The sequence below is a fragment of the Aethalodelphis obliquidens genome, unplaced genomic scaffold, assembly GCF_003676395.1.
Source record: "Aethalodelphis obliquidens isolate GAN/ISIS:26980383/991018 unplaced genomic scaffold, ASM367639v1 scaffold90, whole genome shotgun sequence".
In the NCBI taxonomy this organism is placed as follows: Eukaryota; Metazoa; Chordata; class Mammalia; order Artiodactyla; family Delphinidae; genus Aethalodelphis; species Aethalodelphis obliquidens.
The window spans coordinates 3,526,755-3,546,143 of record NW_020838034.1 but is presented as its reverse complement, the minus strand read 5'-3'; positions in this window follow the sequence as shown (position 1 = coordinate 3,546,143).

Here is a 19,389-nt window from a genome sequence, read left to right as displayed (position 1 = left end):
GAGTCAGTGCTGTTTTGGGGTGTGGGAGGAGGAACTGTTTACTCATTTGTCTGATCATTTCAGGCCCTGATACTCATAAAGAATCATACGAGGAAGGGCCATAACTACCCCAGAGCAATGTGGACTCCTCACTTCCCTGGCACCAGCCAAGCAAGGGATGAGGGTTTTGGCAGCCAATCCAAACTTAGGGTCTCTTCCTCTTTCTCTTTCTTTCTCAATCAGAGAGCATGGTTTAGTAGAAAGACTATGGCCTTAAAATTCAGCGAATGAGGTTCAAATCTTATCTTTGCTACACTCTAGCTCTGTGACCATGAGCAAAATGGTCTGATCCCCCACTGACTTACATGTTTACAAATTAGACATGATGATAATGACCCCATGGGTATTCGTGAGGATTCAGTGACCTCATGTAACGAGTATAACTAGGTGCCTCGCGCCCAGTGGAAACTTGATTCATGACAGGCTCGTTCCATCTGCTGCCCAACCAAAAGCTGTGCTCTCTTCCATCCTCCAAGGACCACCATCTTCCAAGGCACAGTGGTAACAATGACATGCAAAGCATCCCTCTACCCAGGAACAGAGAGAGCATGATGAGCCTATGAAAGCATATGGACTAAAAATTTCATTTCAAATGCTATTTAAGAGACACATCCTGGAAAGCACCAGTGCTGTACCCTGAACTTGAGTCCCAGTGACCCTGTGTACCTGGTAGTCTCTTCAGGTGAGGGAGAGGAGGGTCAGGCTTCAGAAATCATCTGCTCCTGAATGAAGGGTAAAATTCATGAGGAAAAAGCAAAACTGGCATTGAAGAAACTATGAATGGATAGGTTTTGTGGGGAAAGTGAGTGCAAGATATCAACAGGCACCAGAGGATGGAAAATCAAGGAGTGAATTGAGTGTCTACTGTCTATTGCAGACTGGCTGATTCTCCAGGTCCCACACTCTATCTTTGAAGGAGATAGAGTGATTCTGAGCTGCTGGAGAAGGGAGGGAGGGGAATTGAATGAAATTATTTACTACAAGGATGGGAAAAAACTTGCTGCTTGATGTAGAGAATGGACTTGAGGACATGGGGAGGAGGAAGGGTAAGCTGGGACGAAGTGAGAGAGTGGCATGGACATATATACACTACCAAATGTAAAATAGATAGCTAGTGGGAAGCAGCCGCATAGCACAGGGAGATCAGCTCCGTGCTTTGTGACCACCTAGAGGGGCGGGATAGGAAGGGTGGGAGGGAGGCTCAAGAGGGAGGAGATATGGGGGTATATGTATATGTATAGCTGATTCAGTTTGTTATAAAGCAGAAACTAACACACCACTGTAAAGCAATTATACTCCAATAAAGATGTTAAAAGAAAAAAACTTGCTGCTTTTACAAGGAACTCAAGCTTCAGCATACCAAAAGTGGTCTCCAGATACGATGGCTTATATAATTGCGCTGCTTTCTGAGGAAGGTTATGTATCTCTGTGGCAAAGAACTTCAAACCGTGTAAGGGTCAAAATTCAAGGTAATGACTACACTCCAGGTATAACAGGGTTGGGTGCAAACAAGTCTCGTCAAGGAGCAGGGAGGCGGAGGGTGTGCTCATCAAGCTTCCCTAGAAAGCCATGGGTAGAAATTATGATACTTCAGTGGTGCCAGGGAGTTGGGTGGTGATTCTACTGACTTGGTTTTGTAAGACCTATTTGATAGTGCTGAGAACATAGATGAGTCTCTCCAGGTGCTCTGAGCCTCGCTGCCCGGGGATTATGTTTCTTCTCTTTAGAGCTGTTTCCACCTCCTGTGCTGACAGCTAACACCGTCTGGCCCACCAAGGAGAGTCTAGTAACCCTAACCTGTAAGACTCCACTCTCTCCACAGAGTCAGATGCCCAACTTCAATTTCACCTCTTCAGAGATGTCTAGGACCTGGGGTCATGCTGGGGCAGCTCCCCAAAGCTCCAGATAGCTGCCAGGTGGAAAGAAGACTCAGGGTCTTCCTGGTACAAGGTACAGAAGTGACTTCCTGTGTCTGGAAACTGAGCCAGAGATTCCAAATTTATGTGCAGAGTGAGTTTTGGTGAAAAGGGCTACTGGGGCTGGAAAAAGGGAGGTAGGGCAGGGCGTTATTCAGACCTTAGTTCCTTCTTTTCCCATAAGATGGGGATGGGGGTCTGTTCCAGAGAGATCCTGAGGCTATCCTGAACTCCTCTCATTTCTAATAGTGCTTTAGGACTGGAATGGTTACCGAGAGGCTTCAAGAATCATAAAACTTCATGGGCTTCCCTGGTGGTGCAGTGGTTGAGAGTCCGCCTGCCGATGCAGGGGACACGGGTTTGTGTCCCAGTCCGGGAAGATCCCACATGTCGCGGAGCGGCTGGGCCCGTGAGCCATGGCCGCTGAGCCTGCACATCCGGAGCCTGTGCTCTGCAATGGGAGAGGCCACGACTGTGAGAGGCCCACGTACGACTAAAAAAAAAAAAACATCATAAAACTTCAGAATGTCCACCACAGCCCTCTTAACTTTACCTTTCTTATTGTAATATAATCAGATATATACTGGGTGCCTATTATTATGCTATAGAGGCTTTGCAGGGAGCTGACAGTCATCTAGAGAGTAGCCTAGTAGCAAATCCAACACAGTAGGATTTGAGAGAACAGAGAGACCCATTTTATATCAGAGCAATTAGAGAAGATAGTATTGAAGCAGAGGGTCTTGAGGTAGGTCTGAAAAGAAGGGAGAGAAGCAGTTTATCATCTTGCATGATGTCCCTTTAAAGGAGGGCTAATATTTTCCATTATTCTTCCTAGCTCTCAACACAAGACTTCTGCCTATTGTCACCAAGCACAAGCCCAAAGATTTTCCCCTGGCGTTGCCCATCCTGGCCCCCTAGGGGAAATAAGCTCCTGAAGTGAGTACATTATAAGATGAGGAACCTCATGTGACCGAAGGCTGAGAAGTGAGAATCTTGCCTCCCACAGAAATATACTCAGGATTGACACCCAGCATCCCCAATTCGTACTCTACAAAGATCGCTGTTTTCTGATCTTACTCAAAATTTCCAAGTCCATCTGCTGTCACTTTTAGGGTGATACCAACCACTTCAGCCCTGATGTTCCCAAGAGTCAAGCCTCACCTGCTGTCTCCTGTTCACACAGGGAGCCCTGTGTCTTGTGTCTCCGTGGAAACTCTGCCCCCAGAGGGCAGGTGATTGAAAGGAAGACACTGGTCCTTGTCTGCTCTGTGTCTGAAGGCGCAGGGGACATCACCTTTTCCTGACACAGAGGGGACGTGAAGGAGAGTCTGGGGACCAAAACTTGGCATTTCCAGGGAGCAGAGCTGGAAATCCTTGTTATCACGGAGGGCCAGGCTGGGGGATACTACTCTACAGCTGACAACAGCTATGGCTTCATCCAGAGTGAGGCAGTAAATATCACTGTGAGAAGTGAGTTCCACCCACCCACAGTTCAGTCAGAGGTACTCAAAGTGGGCTCAGGGAACCTTTGGGTCATGAGAACATTTTAAGGTAATCATAGGGATGAGAGCTATGAAGAGCTAATTCTTTTCTGACAGAGGCAGACCTTCCAAAATAAATAGCTGCTTTAGGGGAACTACAAATTCGGTAGAAAAAATAAGATAGTAAGACGAAAGAGATGAAAGAACACTGCTGCTGTCAGCCAGCCGGAGAAAGGCTTCCTGGAATTCATCCTCACAGTTCTGGGGTAAATGCCTCTGCAGCTGTGCTGTTCAATACAGTGGCCGCTCGTCACATTTGGCTGTTTACATTTAAATTAATTAAAATAAAAAATTTTCTCTTTTATTCACACTAGTCACATTTCAAGTGCACAACAGCCATATGCGTGTAGTGGCTGCCATACTGAGCAGCAGGGCTATAGAGCATTTCCACCATTGCAGGACGTTCTGTTGGACAGCCCTGATCTAAGGATTAACTCTGGAATGTGGGAACAGAGGCAGGGGTAGATGGTGAACTGTCAAGAGGAAGAGACCCTCTCTGACAGCCCGCGGTCCCCCTCAGGTCCTGTGTGTTGCCCTGTCCTCACTCTCAGGGATCCCGGAGCCCAGGCTGTGGTGGGGAACGTGATGGAGCTTCTCTGTGAGGCCCAGAAAGGCTCTCCCCGATCCTGTACTGGTTTTATCATGAGGATGTCAGCCTGGGGACCAGCTTGGCCCCATTTGGAGGAGGAGCATCCTTCATTCTCTCTCTGACCACAGAACATGCTGGAAACTACTATGTGAAGCTGTCAATGGCCTGGGGGCCCAGCGCAGTGAGGCACTGCTATTCAATGTCATTTGTGTGTTGCTTGAGTTTGGGTTACACGCTTCCCTTCCAGAGGAAAGACTCTAAGCATGCCGGTCGATGAGAAAGGGCATTTGGTTAAGATTGGGGCTCCTCGGGAATTCCCTGGTGGTCCAGTGGTTAGGCCTCCACACTTTCACTGCCATGGCCCAGGTTCAGTCCCCGGTCGGGCAACTGAGATCCCACAAGCCATGTGCCACAGCCAAAAGAAAAAAAATTGGGGTTCCTCAGTGACTCATACTGGAAATAGAGACTACTAGAAATTGTGAAAGTTAGCAGCCAGCCTCACACTAGCCTGAGAGGAGTGGATTACACTCCAGGTCATTGGACAAATAACTGAACATCCACTTATCCGTTTCAAACTAAGGCAAAACTCACTGGGACCCCTGCCCCATCCCTGACCTCACACCCCCTCCCCCGCAGTATCCGCAGATGTCCAGCTTGAGTCCCAGGCCTCTCTCCTCAGAACCTGCAGAGGACAAGAGCCACCTTCTGGCTGCAGTGATGGCGGGGAGGTGGGGGGAGTCACTGCTTGGTTTCCTGACAACTGCTGCTCTGTTTTTCACCTAAGGTCCAGAGGAAGTCAGGTTTGTAACTTCTGCTTTTACTCTTTGTTGCTCTATCGCTGATTATCACCAAAAATACTGCCTGGGTGCAGCAGGTGGCATCCACATAGTCTGGAAGCTACCACCCAGTGGGTGAGGCTGTCAGTTAAAGTAATTCAACCCTCCAAGAAAGTGCTTTACATATGTGAGTTCAAGTGAGACTGATTGCCCATTTACATTTGTTTATTCAATAGAACTCTGACAAAATAGCTATGGGTTAGAAACAATCTCCATGAAGATGCATAGACAAGAGAAATACAACAGGGAACTAGATTTGAAAAGAAATAATCTGAGTATTCTAAGTACTATAGAATATAATGCAATGGGTACATTAAGTACAGTATAACTGACATATTAATTATAATATATTATAATATACTATATTATGCATACTCATATATGATAATGTATAATATAATAGAAAGAGCCTTGGATTGGAAGTAAAGAGATGAGTTGTAGCCACAATTCTGCCACTTGCTGGGTGGGATATATTAAAAACCTACCAAGACAATGGTTTTATCTCTCTGACCATTTTCTTTCTCTGAAAATGGGGATATTAATGCATCCTCTCCTTGCCCTCATAGAGGCATTCTGAGGATAACATGAAGTACAGAATCATTTTACATAAAATGTCTTACTTCATTTACTCATTTAGTTATACCTCTAATTCATTCCATGAAGGACTTGAGAAAGCTTGTGACAAAAACATTGACAATTAGAGAAGAATGTCAGAGAGAATCAAGCCCGTGGAAAACATAAAGAGGTGGAAGTCAGCCACAGCTTGCTTACCTCAGCTTGTACTCACACAGACACAGGTCCTAGGCTGCCCTCTTGGTAGCAGGAGGGTGCTGGCTGCTCCAAGCCTGCCTCTTGTTTAATGCTCAGGATCCAGATGGCTCCTGCAGAAGTCTCAAGGAGAACTTGGGACGAGCCAGCCTGGAGCATGAATGGCACACGTCCCACCCTTCACAGGAGTAAGGAAGGAGGAGGCAACCTCACCCAAATCTCATGAACCAAGCACAATTGTCATCTAATAGGTGAGGGGTGCCCCCCCCCGAAGAAGACTTTATTGGATACACAAAGCCAACTAAAATCTTGACAATAGACAATCAGATATCACTACCTTGACTCCAAGAAGTCACTTGTTCCAAAATGAATATAGGCTAGGTCCTTTACCCACAATAGAATAATCACATTTCCTCTTCCAATTCAGCCCCCTTCCATCACCTTTTTCAATTCTTATGCCCAAAAAAGAGCTGTTAATCCCAAGAGAGGCTTTTTTTTTTTTTTTTTTTGCGATACGCGGGCCTCTCACTGTTGTGGCCTCTCCCGTTGCGGAGCACAGGCTCCGGACGCACAGGCTTAGCGGCCATGGCTCACGGGCCCAGCCACTCCGCGGCATGTGGGATCTTCCCGGACCGGGGCACAAACCCGTGTCCCCTGCATCAGCAGGCAGACCCTCAACCACTGCGCCACCAGGGAAGCCCCCAGGAGAGACTTTTGATGTTTTTCTCTGGGGAGTCTTTCCACTACTTTTACCTTTTTTAAAAAAGGCTCTTGTAATATTATGCCATAATGCACTTACTAGATGGATTAGGGACGCCCAGCATATTGGTGCCAAGGACAGCACTTCCATCCTTAGAAGCCCTCCAGATATCCAGCAAGCTCACATAAAGACAATGTCAAAAATAGAGAAAATCCTAACTAACACAGGGAAGGAAAAGGACCCCGGCACTCACTTAATATCTCCAGTCACAAAAGGAGCCTATTAAAATGCCCTGTGCCAAGAGACTGCAGAAGACCTTCAGAGCGAAATGTCCCCATGAAGATACTAACCAGAGGGACAGAAGGGAGCCTGGCACACACCAAACAAGTGGTTGCAGATCTCCATGGCCTTGGAGGGTATTTAGAGTGTTTTAAAGTGCCTTATTTTCAGGACAGAGGAAGGAAGAATATAGACTCCAGCAGGATGAAGACTACCCTGCCTGCTAAGGGTACCTGTTAAAGTTCATGTTTATTTCATTTAAATATTCACTTTTTAAACCTTCCAGGCAAGACTGTATATTACTTGTGCAAAGTGAATCAGCGATGGCCAAATAATTAAAATCCTCAAGAATTCAAAATTGTGGGTCCTTTAATTTCAAAATCAAGTATGTCCTGAATATATGCTATAGGATTACCCTGAACTGTGCCTATGTGGGACACAGAACAGCATCACAGCCTCTTAAGACTGGAAGAAACCAGGTCAGAGTCACCACGCATTACAACTCCAGGGGACGCCATTCACATTGTAGTCTACAGAGACAGCATCCCATAGGGTTAAGCAGCATAGCCCTGGAGTCAATAAATCTGGCTGCACAACAGAATCAGTCATAGAATAAACAAATATCTGATCCCAGCCCAGACTTACTGAATCTGAATTTGGAAATGAGGATAAAGAAATGGTATTTAGGGTTTCCCTGGTGGCACAGTGGTTGAGAGTCCGCCTGCCAATGCAGGGGACACAGGTTCGTGCCCCGGTCCGGGAAGATCCCACATGCCACGGAGCGGCTGCGCCCGTGAGCCATGGCCGCTGAGCCTGCGCGTCCGGAGCCTGTGCTTCGCAACGGGAGAGGCCACAACAGTGAGAGGCCCGTGTGCCGCAAAAAAAGAAAAAAAAGAAATGGTATTTATTTAATTCCCTGAGTAACTCGAAAGCACAGTCAGGTTTAGGTTAATTCGTAAAACTAACAAAATAATATTAATAAAAATAATAGCAGCAAATATCTTCACCGTGCGTCAAATGCTGTTACCATCACTTTAGCATGCATTGACTAATTTAATCTTCATTTGAGAGGTATTATTATTATTACTGTTTTCCCCATTTCACAAATATGGAAACAAGAGGTACAGGAATGATGAGTAACCCTAAAGTGACCCAACTACAGACTGGCTGAAGAAGTGCGGCCCCAGAGCTCATGTTTAACGCACTACACTATACTCATAAAGAGCACACCAAGGTCTCCAGAAGCTAAGTGATTCGCTTAGGTTACACAGCCAGTAGCCAAATCTCTAAATTTTCCAGGTGTAAAGCACCTGCTGTCTGCCCCTGGGAAGACAGGCATTTCACATTTTTCATTCATTCCACTAACATATATTAAGCACTAATTCAATGCCAGGAGCAGGGGGTCACGTAAAATGTGGGATGCTTATTCTGACTGTAAACTTCCCAGCAAGGGGCCTTCCAGACCATCATCTACTGATATGTGAAATGAGTGGACTCCTTTTATGCCAAACCCATCCTAGAGAGAGCTTCCCCCTGGCAAACACTAGTTCTTCTCTACCTCACAGGAGCAGGCTCTGGTGCCGACCCCCACAGCTGAGGCCTTTGTGTCTAGTCCACATTTATGTGCTGGTTCATTTATTCCACATCTAGGTGTGCATGTACTGTGTGCAAAGGATGCTGGAACTCTCCTTCTAACTTATTTAATACTCAAAATGGAGAACTTGGAAAATGGCTCAAAAATAGAAATTTGAACATGCCATATTCTGCACCCCTCCCCGCTTCTAGCCCTACCTTGCAACACTCCATGCCTTTCTGGGTACTAAATCCTCTGAAACTCTGTCTACACTTTAGCCCCCTGGCCAGCCTTTCTTCTCCTCCTAATTCACTGTCCCAAGGACCAACACATTTTTCTTTGCTTTCAGAAACTTTCAGCCCAGGTCTCCCAGGATGCCTCTACTCTAGCTCACCTGCTCCAGCCAGGGACCAGGAGCCCGTGTATAGCAATGGTGAATACTGCTGTTAGGTCAGGGCTCCAGGTGAGGAAAGGTGTAGGGAAAGGACCAATAAGGTAAGGCTTGTAGGGATGTCCTTGACATCCCAGGTCCTGCTGAGACTCATTTGGGGTTGTCAAGGTAAGTATGAAGCATGTGGTCAGGAAAAGCGCTTGTGTGAGTCCTTGACCACCACCACCTGTCTAATCTTGTCCCCTCTTTCAGTGAATCCAGTGTGTCCGTGCATGGTTTATTCCCAGGTCTGGAGCACTCAGCAGGGACAGGAGGGTGCAGGTGAGCTTTGGGGGCAATGTTTTTGTCTTCACTGGAGCTGAGGGGGTAAGTGGGCTGCTAGGCACAGCAGAGCTTTCCAGAGCAGCAATGTCTGTCCCTTGGCACTGATAGCAGTCATCGCCCTGCACATGAGAAGACAATGTGGGTCTCTCCTGATGGCTGAATCTTCCAGAGCCTGCTACTATTGTGTCTCTTTCCTGTCTTGGGAGAGAGGCTGAAACGCTGGGGGATGGTTTAAGGACTGGGCTGTAAGAGGCTTGCTGTTTTTCACTGCTCATGATTTTCTAATTTCCTCCCCAGCAGAGCACCTAGGAACATGTCTGGAAGGCAAGTGGGTCCACGTTCCTGGCTTGTCTCTTCCCAGGACTTATTCCCCCTCAACGAAGCACGTAGTTCAATGCATTAGGCACAGTGGGCCCTCAACAAAAACAGTAACTTCCTTTCTCTCATGAGCTTGTTCCCCTCAGAATTCCTCTGTTGTCTGTCCTAAGGTGGGGAAAGGGCAGCCTCCAGAAGCCTCAACTCAGCATGAAAGGAGCCTAAAGGCACCTGCAGTGAGTCAGAACAGGTCCTGCAGGCATGTCTTGACCTTGACTCAGATCACTGGGGTCTTCAGGTGCCCACCAGGATAACCGTGTACTTCTCTCCCAGGAAGGAAAAGAATTATTTGCCAGGGACTGAGCGGGGAAACTCAGGGCTAGGAAGTACGCCATGAGGTTGCTAGAGAAGGTTATGAGAACATCCAGTCCCCATGACCTGCTTGTGACCCAGACCCTGCGTTTCCTTCAGGGACCAGGCGTTGCTGTTGGAGCCATCTTTCCAGTTTTCTTCATGCCCTCACCCGGACTATCTCTATACCACCCTGAGGTAGAGCCAGAGCAGCCCAGGGGCCCTCAGCCCAGAGACCCAGGTCACAGACAGGACACAAAGGCAAGGGGACCCTTGTGAGTAGGAGCTGCCCACAAATCCCCCGAGGGCCAGCTTTGCAGTCAGCACCTGCACACAGTGAGCAGAAGACTTGGGCCTGTGTTAGCAAGTCGCAGGGCCCTAAGAGAGAATCCCTAAGTTTAATTGTGAGAGAGGGCTCTCAACTAGGCAAGCAGTGGAGGAGATGTAGACTCAGCCACTCACACCGCAAAACTGGTGTCCCTGTCAGAAACTGTGATTCTGCTGTCCAGTGAATCCTCGTGCCAGAGCAAGATTTGATTTCTCTTAACAGCATTCCTGAACAGCGTCAACTCATGATCTTGCTCTCTTTGCTTTGGTCACAAGAAACCAAGACATGAACTTTCAAGCACTTTTACCATCAGGCAAGACCTTGTGGTATGCGTGTCATGTTCTAATTCCACTCCTGACTTTGTTTTACTAGTTTACCCCATTTCTTCAGCTTTCATCTTTCGACATACACTTAAGTCTTGATCGTCATATATATTTTTATATATATTCTAGCTTCATGAGGCTAGAATAAATCAATAAATTAAACATAATAATGTAGCAAAGTAATTCTAATTGGAATAAAATAACTAGTTGTGAAAAACAAACTCTTGCAATGACTTCCTGTATCAATGGTAATGTATTTTTATATTCATCTGCTTCTACTACAGTAATGTAGTCAGACTACATTATATTACATTAATGTAGCTTAATTATATGAAAAACTACCTCAAAACCATTAAGTTCCTAGCTAAAGGGTTTCTCTCCTCATCTGCATCTTCTACTTCCCATTCTCCCCCACCAAAACCCAAATTAATTCTTAATACTGCTTCTAGATTAACTTTCAACTTCTCATAAATTTAAAAGAAAAAGAAATGACTTTCTTAGGCAATTTGAGCATAAATATTCTTTCTAGAATTGTTTTTTATATACTATCAGCCTTAATTTTATATCCATTTAATCCCTAGTCCTAGAGATTTCAAATAGTTATGAAATGAGGCTTTCATACCAAGAAATACAAAATAATTGAGACCAATATAAACCTGCCTTTACAGAAAGTTTATTGCACTGTCCCTGAAAGCAGAGACCTGTCCCTTTTATTCCAAAATTTTCAAAGTCCATGGTCCCCCAAATACCACAGACTGTCTCTCCTATCTTCCTTATCCCCACCTTTACTTCCTACCATACACTACCTTCAGCCTCTTTGCTCTGGATTGCATGAAAAATTTAAATCTTTGAGATGTTTCCAGAAACTTTAGGCAAATTAGACAAGACACATATTTCTGAAACAAAAGGGAGGAAAATAAATTCTAAAAAGGACAAATGATGAGTCAAACAGCCCCTGGTCACTGCAGAAATAATAAAAAGGTCATAGACAAAAGGAAGGAGAAAAAAAAAAAAAGAAGAAGAAAGGAAAACCTGACAACTACCTCCGGTAAAGTTGAGATAAGCGATGGTTAATTTTATTTGTCAACAGGACTGGGCTCAGGGTTGCCCAGATCACTGGTAGAGTATTAATTATGGATGTATCTGTGAAGGCGTTTCTGGAAGAGGTTAGCATTTGAATCAGTAGACTGAGTATAAAAGACCCAGCCTCATCAATGCAGGTGAGCTTCATCCAATCTGTTGACTGCCAGATTAGAACAAGAAGGTGGAGAAAGGGCTTGAGTTGGGACATTGATCTGCTCCTGCCTTCCGACATCAGCACCCATGGTTCGTGGGCCTTCAGACTCAGACTGGTTACACCACTGGCTCCACTGGCTCTCAGGGCTTCAGGTTTGGACTGGAACTACACCACTGGCTTTCCTGGGCCTCCAGCTTGCAGACAGTAGATCATGAGACTTCTTAATCATGTGAGTCCATCCCTCATAATAAATGTCTTTTGATATACCTACATATATTCTACTGGTTCTGTTCCTCTGGAGAACCCTAACAAAAATACAAAGCACAAAGGACTATCTAGGTCAACAAAAAAGAGGATGGTGTGTTTGGAATAAGAGCATCCGTACTCCACCTAGCAGCATTTGCCTCTGCGCTCCGGAGCTAGCAATCCTGACATGCACCTGTCAGTAAGTTACAAATCAGTGAGGTCTAAAAATAAAATGAGGGTCTGAGAATGTCTGGTTGACACAGTGGTTAAAAAAGATAACTGCAGAGACTTAGCAATATGAGGTTCACAAGGTATATTTTGGGCTAGAATCTTCCCCCCTCTGGTTTTTGTTTGTTTGTTTGCGGTACGCGGGCCTCTCACTGCTGTGGCCTCTCCCGTTGCAGAGCACAGGCTCCGGGACGCGCAGGCTCAGCAGCCATGGCTCACGGGCGCAGCCACTCCGCGGCATGTGGGATCTTCCCGGACTGGGGCACGAACCTGTGTACCCTTCATCGGCAGGCGGACTCTCAACCACTGCGCCACCAGGGAAGCCCCCCCTGCCCTCTGTTTTTGGAAGAGAGATGACCTTGTAGAACAAAAAGAGAACAAGATTTGGACTGGAGGGGAATGCTGACTGATTTTTTACCAGTTGTCTGACCTTGGGAAATTATTATCCCCTCTGAACCTCAGTTATCTTACCTATAAAATGGGAGTAAATGCTCTTATCTCATAGGGCTATTAAAAGATTGAGACCTTCTAAGAAATAAATGTCTTTTGTAAAGAAGACATGTAATAAATGGTAATTTTAATGTTTGAATTATTGTTATAATCATTATTATGGGAAACATTGTCTCTTACAGACATTCCAAAAACAATTTATCAAGAGGTTTCTAGTGAATTTTACCCATGTTGCTGCTACCCCCTTTTTTCAAACATAGGCACATACCTAGAACCCTACATGCATTCTACATACCCTTATGTATTCTAATCAATGGAGTAGACTTTGCAGAAAGCTCATGTCTCTTCTCCAGTCTTCAGGTAATATTTTAATCAGGGTTCTTGGTTCTAGCAACAGAAATCAATTCCGGCTCTCTTTTCAAAAAGGGGATACTTTACTGAAAGTATATCAGAGACTCAGAAAACGGGAGGACTGGGCTTAGGAAATGAATAGGAACAAGAGAGAGTGGGAAGCCCAAGCAGTAGGGACCACAGCAAATGTCATGCTACAGAAATGTTGTGATCCACACATGGACCTGTCCACCGCAGCAACCCCGCACCCCAACGCCACCAGCTCAAGCTGCAAAGTCCCGGGCCAGAGGACTGACTGACCGAGCCTAGGTCACACATCCATCTCTTGACAACCCAGGAATAGGGGGTGGAATAATCTTGTTCACTGGGCTTTTAAAAGGAGAGGCTGCCCTATTTCCCACCAAGACCATACATTGGGTTAGTCCACCTAAAAGGAAATCCAAGTGATAGTAAGAAGGGTGTGTTGTACTCAAGAGATCAAATAAATAAGTAAATAACAAGAGTCTATTAAAGATAGTAACTTGGGCATCTTAGAATATGACTAATTGGGTCTATACCCTTATTTTTCTCCTTAAATTGCAGAGAATATCCATGGGGATATGATTATTTGAACAGCCACTTCTTATAAGTTTTTCATCCTAACTTCATGAGAACCTCAATAACCACAACTCTCATAGCAGCTTTGGGGCATCGAGAGTTTGCAAGTCAGTGGTACTCTTTATATTCCAGTATTTACCCCTGGACATTTTCATGAGAGTGCCAAGTTCTGCTGGTCCTGGCCCCACAGATAACTAAAATTAGTTGTGTATGGCACCCCACACCTCACCCCTTACAACCACGCATATCCACACTCACCTTTAGCACCCCACACCTTTAGCACCCCACACCTCACCCCTTACAACCACGCATATCCACACTCACCAAGTTCCATTCCTGACTGGAAAACTAGGACATTAAAAGAACTTGCATCTCAGAAGTTCTGGATTCTGTATGTTCCAATCACAGATTTATTTGATTAATCAGAGTGTTTTCTTGACTCTACTTTCTACTTTGAAATGGAAGATTTATGATTAGAGGTGCTTTGTGATCCTTATAAAAATACGTTGCTGGTGTGACTTACCCTGATACAGAAGGATCAATTTCTTCTTGCTTTGCTCTCAATTTATACCACCATTAACTCCCACAAACCAACAGTAACCTCAGTCCAGCTCTGGCAACCACACATATGCTGAGATTTTTTTTTTTTTAATTCTGGAGTTCTTCAAGGTAGGAACTCCACCCAGTTGCCAAGAAGTGGACCGGGAGATAAGCTTAGGAAATCCTCCAACTATCTGAACCTAAGAAATGTCTTCTTGGGCTTGAGAGACCATTATATTCAGAAGTAACTGGATGAATGGGGAAGGGAGAGAAGAAAGGGTCCTTGGATCCTGTCCTACTCCCCCAAGCAGAACCCTTTCTTGGAAAATTGATGGTTCAGTGTTCTTCATCTCTTTGGGTATCCCACCTTTTTTTTTTTTTCCAACCATAACCCTTTCCACAATCTGGAGAGGATGCAAGGGGTCTTGCTTCAAAAGGAGTTCAGATTTTAGATCCCATTAAAGAAGAGCATCTCTGTCAAAGAGGTACAGTGTTTCATCATGCAGAGCATGAGGAAGCTATGGGAAAGGGAGATATTTTTCTTCTTTCTTGAAATCAAGTCTCCTTCAGAATGCCTCCTCAGTCGGCCCTCCTGCTACTTTTGTCTTTTCCTTTTCCTCCCTGAATTACTTTACCAAATCCTGGAGCAAAACCCTGAAAAGGTTTTGTCCTTCCCTATTTTGTGTCCCTATTTTATACTATCCTATCATTCATTTATACATTCATTCATCTAGTCTGTGTTTAAGCTACTTTGCTTAATACTACATATTGACCGGGAGGAGAAACGTAAAAATCCCACTCTGCTCATGTTCATCTGGTGCACATCCTTGACTCACACAGTGTTTAAAGTTACAGTTTAAATCAGTTGTAATTTAGAACTCAGGAGGTTTCACATAAAAATATGTATTTGGAGATTCTCTTAAGAAGTTTGAAAAATCAGATAACAGATTTTCAGATTTGGTGACAATATTCTAGAGTTGAATATCAGCTTCTGCTTTCAAATGGAGCACATGCTCTCCAATTGACCAGAGTATCTACTATTCCCTTTGTTTCATTGAATCTAAGCCAAGTGGCAGTCTCCATTTATTCTCTCAAATGTCCAACTGTTTGCTTACAGTAGATTTAAGAAAAGAGTGACTTTTTTACCCATGTCTCTACCAAAAGTAGGAAAACAGAAGACAGAATGAGAAGAACTTGTAGTTTCAAGAAGAACTTGTGGTTTCAAGAAGAAGAGATCATTTCTTTATAAAAGTAAAAAGTATCCCTACATATATATGCAAATAAAGTGTGTCTTTTTTTTTTTCTTTTTTCTTTTTTGGTCACGACCCGAGGTTTGTGGGATCTCAGTTCCCTGACCAGGGATTGAACCCGGGCCACGGCAGTGAAAGCGCCGAATCCTAACCACTAGACCACCAGGGAATTTCCAGTGTGTCTTTTTTTTTTATTAAATGCAAATAAAGGTACAATTATAAAACAAATGATAGCAAGAATTATGACAGGCTAGAGAAAGATGCACATTGAAGAAGTTAATGAACTAAAAAAATAAAGAATTGAACTTTAAAGAGGACCTCTTTTTAGTGTTCATAAATGAAATACGACCACTATAAAATGCAGTTATGTGCTCAGTAAGTAACAAAAAGTTTTCCAAGTACAAAAACTTTCACAGAGGGTAAATCTGTAAAAGAATGTCTCTTGAGGGCAAAAATATTATGTTTCCTGAAGAGAATCAAGCGTTGGCGGATGTTCAGGAAGTTGAAAATATGATTTAAGAGCTGAAAGGCTAAGTGTGTGATATTTTTAACCAATGTATGGCATTTTCTACAGCAGTTTATAAAAGTATAAATACTACCACCTGGAATAACTATATTTATTTCAATATCATTAAGAATTAAGATGGAACTAAAAACTTTGGTCGTGATGCTTATAGTGTATTGAGATAAGTCATATCAGATAGTAATTCTGTGTAAAAAGAACCACCCTAAAACTTAATGGCTTAAATCAACATACATTTATTTATCTTATGATTTGGCAGTACGATAACTCAGCCTGGATTTATCTCAACAGCTGTTCTGGCCTGGGCGGTGCTGGACCGTTATTGGCTGAACTTACTTATGCATTTCTGCCACCAGCTGATGGCTGGGTTTGGGCTGTCTGGTTTATGATGAAGCAGTGAAGGCAGAAGCATGCAAAACATCTTGAGACATTTATGATTTTCATATCATTGCTTCTGCCACTCCTTATTGGCCAAAGCAAGACACAAGGCCAGACTGTATTCAAAAGGGAAAGAAATAGATTTCCCCCTCTTTTATGAGAGAAGCTACCAAGTCACATTATAAGGTCACAGATGCAGGTTGGGGAAGAGTTTGTGGCCATTTTTGCATCTACCACAAGTCTTGAACAGTTGAAAATAGCCTGGTCAAAGTTAGTAAGACAAATATAAATGTGCTCCTACAGTGGCCAGTGTTAATGGTGAACTTGTCATATAAAGAACTAAATTCTATCATAACACCATTCATGATAAATCACTCTGCTGAAAAAGAACCCATCTCAAATTCAGTCATTAAAATCATAAGCCAGATAAATTCCTAGGATTTAGGAACACAGACAGATTAGCACTTTACTTGATGAATAAGAGGCAGAGTATGGTGGTCACTTATACACGAATTTTAGGTGACTGACTTGTGACAGTGTACCAAGGAGAATTGAAAGAAATTAACTCGTTCATGTCATCGACCTTGACTCCCCACCAAAGATTAGATCAAATACTTGGTCTTTTTAGTGAAAGATACAATTCATTTAAACACTATTTTCTCAGGGAGACATTTATTAGTAATTACCCCAAATTATGATCCCATTCACTGAAATCAGTTTCTAGAAATAAAAGGAATAGATTGAGCTATCTATCTCAAATTATGGAGCTGGAAAGTAAATTTGGAAAAAAAATGTGAAAATAAACCAGCATGGTTAGATTGCCCTTTTCCAATGAATGTGACAGCTGTGTTCAAGAGTTACAAATAGAAATAATTGAAGAGTAAAGCAATATAACTGAACAACAAATATGACAATGTAGGAACACCAGAATTCCAAACATCCAAGAACTAGTCCTTCTAAATATAAAATATTTATATTTTAAATATAAAATCTAAATATAAAAACCACTATGCAAATTTTCTACCCATGATCAGAGGTGCTTATAATAATATAATATAATATATAAATATGTGATATTTCATTGTATATATGTGCCACATCTTCTTTATCCATTCATCTCTCGATGGACACTTAGGTTGCTTCCATCTCCTGGCTATTGTAAATAGAGCTAAAATGAACATTGTGGTACATGACTCTTTTTGAATTATGGTTTTCTCAGGGTATATGCACATTAGTGGGAGTGCTGGGTCATATGGTAGTTCTATTTTTAGTTTTTTAAGGAACCTCCGTACTGTTCTCTATACTGGCTGTATCAATTTACACTCCCACCAACAGTGCAAGAGGGTTCCATTTTCTCCACACACTCTCCAGCATTTATTGTTTGTAGATTTTTTGATGATGGTCATTCTGACCACTGTGAGGTGATACTTCATTGTAGTTTTTTTTTTTTTTTTTAACATCTTTATTGGGGTATAATTGCTTTACAATGGTGTGTTTCTGCTTTATAACAAAGTGAATCAGTTATACATATACATATGTTCCCATATCTCTTCCCGCTTGCGTCTCCCTCCCTCCCACCCTCCCTATCCCACCCCTCCAGGTGGTCACAAAGCACCGAGCCGATATCCCTGTGCCATGCGGCTGCTTCCCACTAGCTATCTACCTTACGTTTGGTAGTGTATATATAACCATGCCTCTCTCTCGCCCTGTCACAGCTCACCCTTCCTCCTCCCCATATCCTCAAGTCCGTTCTCCAGTAGGTCTGTGTCTTTATTCCTGTCTTACCCCTAGGTTCTTCATGATGTTTTTTTTCCCTTAAATTCCATATATATGTGTTAGCATACGGTATTTGTCTTTTTCTTTCTGACTTACTTCACTCTGTATGACAGACTCTAGGTCTATCCACCTCATTACAAATAGCTCAATTTCGTTTCTTTTTATGGCTGAGTAATATTCCATTGTATATATGTGCCACATCTTCTTTATCCATTCATCCGATGATGGGCACTTAGGTTGTTTCCATCACCGGGCTATTGTAAATAGAGCTGCAATGAACATTTTGGTACATGACTCCTTTTGAATTTTGGTTTTCTCAGGGTATATGCCCAGTAGTGGGATTGCTGGGTCATATGGTAGTTCTATTTGTAGTTTTTTAAGGAACCTCCATACTGTTCTCCATAGTGGCTGAACCAATTCACATTCCCACTAGCAGTGCAAGAGTGTTCCTTTTTCTCCACACCCTCTCCAGCATTTATTGTTTCTAGATTTTTTGATGATGGCCATTCTGACCACTGTGAGGTGATACTTCATTGTAGTTTTGATTTGCATTTCTCTAATGATTAATGATGTTGAGCATCCTTTCATGTGTTTGTTGGCAATCTGTATATGTTCTTTGGAGAAATGCCTGTTTAGGTCTTCTGCCCATTTTTGGATTGGGTTGTTTGTTTCTTTGATATTGAGCTGCATGAGCTACTTGTATATTTTGGAGATTAATCCTTTGTCAGTTGCTTCATTTATGAATACTTTCTCCCATTCTGAGGGTTGTCTTTTTATCTTATTTATAGTTTCCTTTGCTGTGCAAAAGCTTTTAAGTTTCATTAGGTCCCATTTGTTTATTTTTGTTTTTATTTTCATTTCTCTAGGAGGTGGGTCAAAAAGGATCTTGTTGTGATTTATGTCATAGAATGTTCTTCCTATCTTTTCCTCTAAGAGTTTTATAGTGTCAGGCCTTACATTTAGGTCTTTAATCCATTTTGAGTTTATTTTTGTGTATGGTGTTAACAAGTGTTCTAATTTCATTCTTTTACGTGTAGCTGTCCAGTTTTTCCAGCACCACTTATTGAAGAGTCTGTCTTTTCTCCATTGTATATTCTTTCCTCCTTTATCAAAGATAAGGTGACTATATGCGTGTGGGTTTATCTCTGGGCTTTCTATCCTGTTCCATTGATCTAGATTTCTGTTTTTGTGCCAGTGCCATAATGTCTTGGTTACTGTAGCTTTGTAGTATAGTCTGAAGTTAAGGAGCCTGATTCCTCCAGCTCCGCTTTTCTTTCTCAAAATTGCTTTTGTTATTTGGGGTCTGTTTTGTTTCCATACAAATTGTGAAATTTTTTTTCTAGTTCTGTGAAAAGTGCTATTTGTAGTTTGATAGGGATTGCATTGAATCTGTAGATTGCTTTGGGTAGTATAGCCATTTTCACAATGTTGATTCTTCCAATCCAAGAACATTTTATATCTCTCTATCTGTTCGTATCATCTTTAATTTCTTTCATCAGTGTCTTACAGTTTTCTGCATACAGGTCGTTTGTCTCCGTAG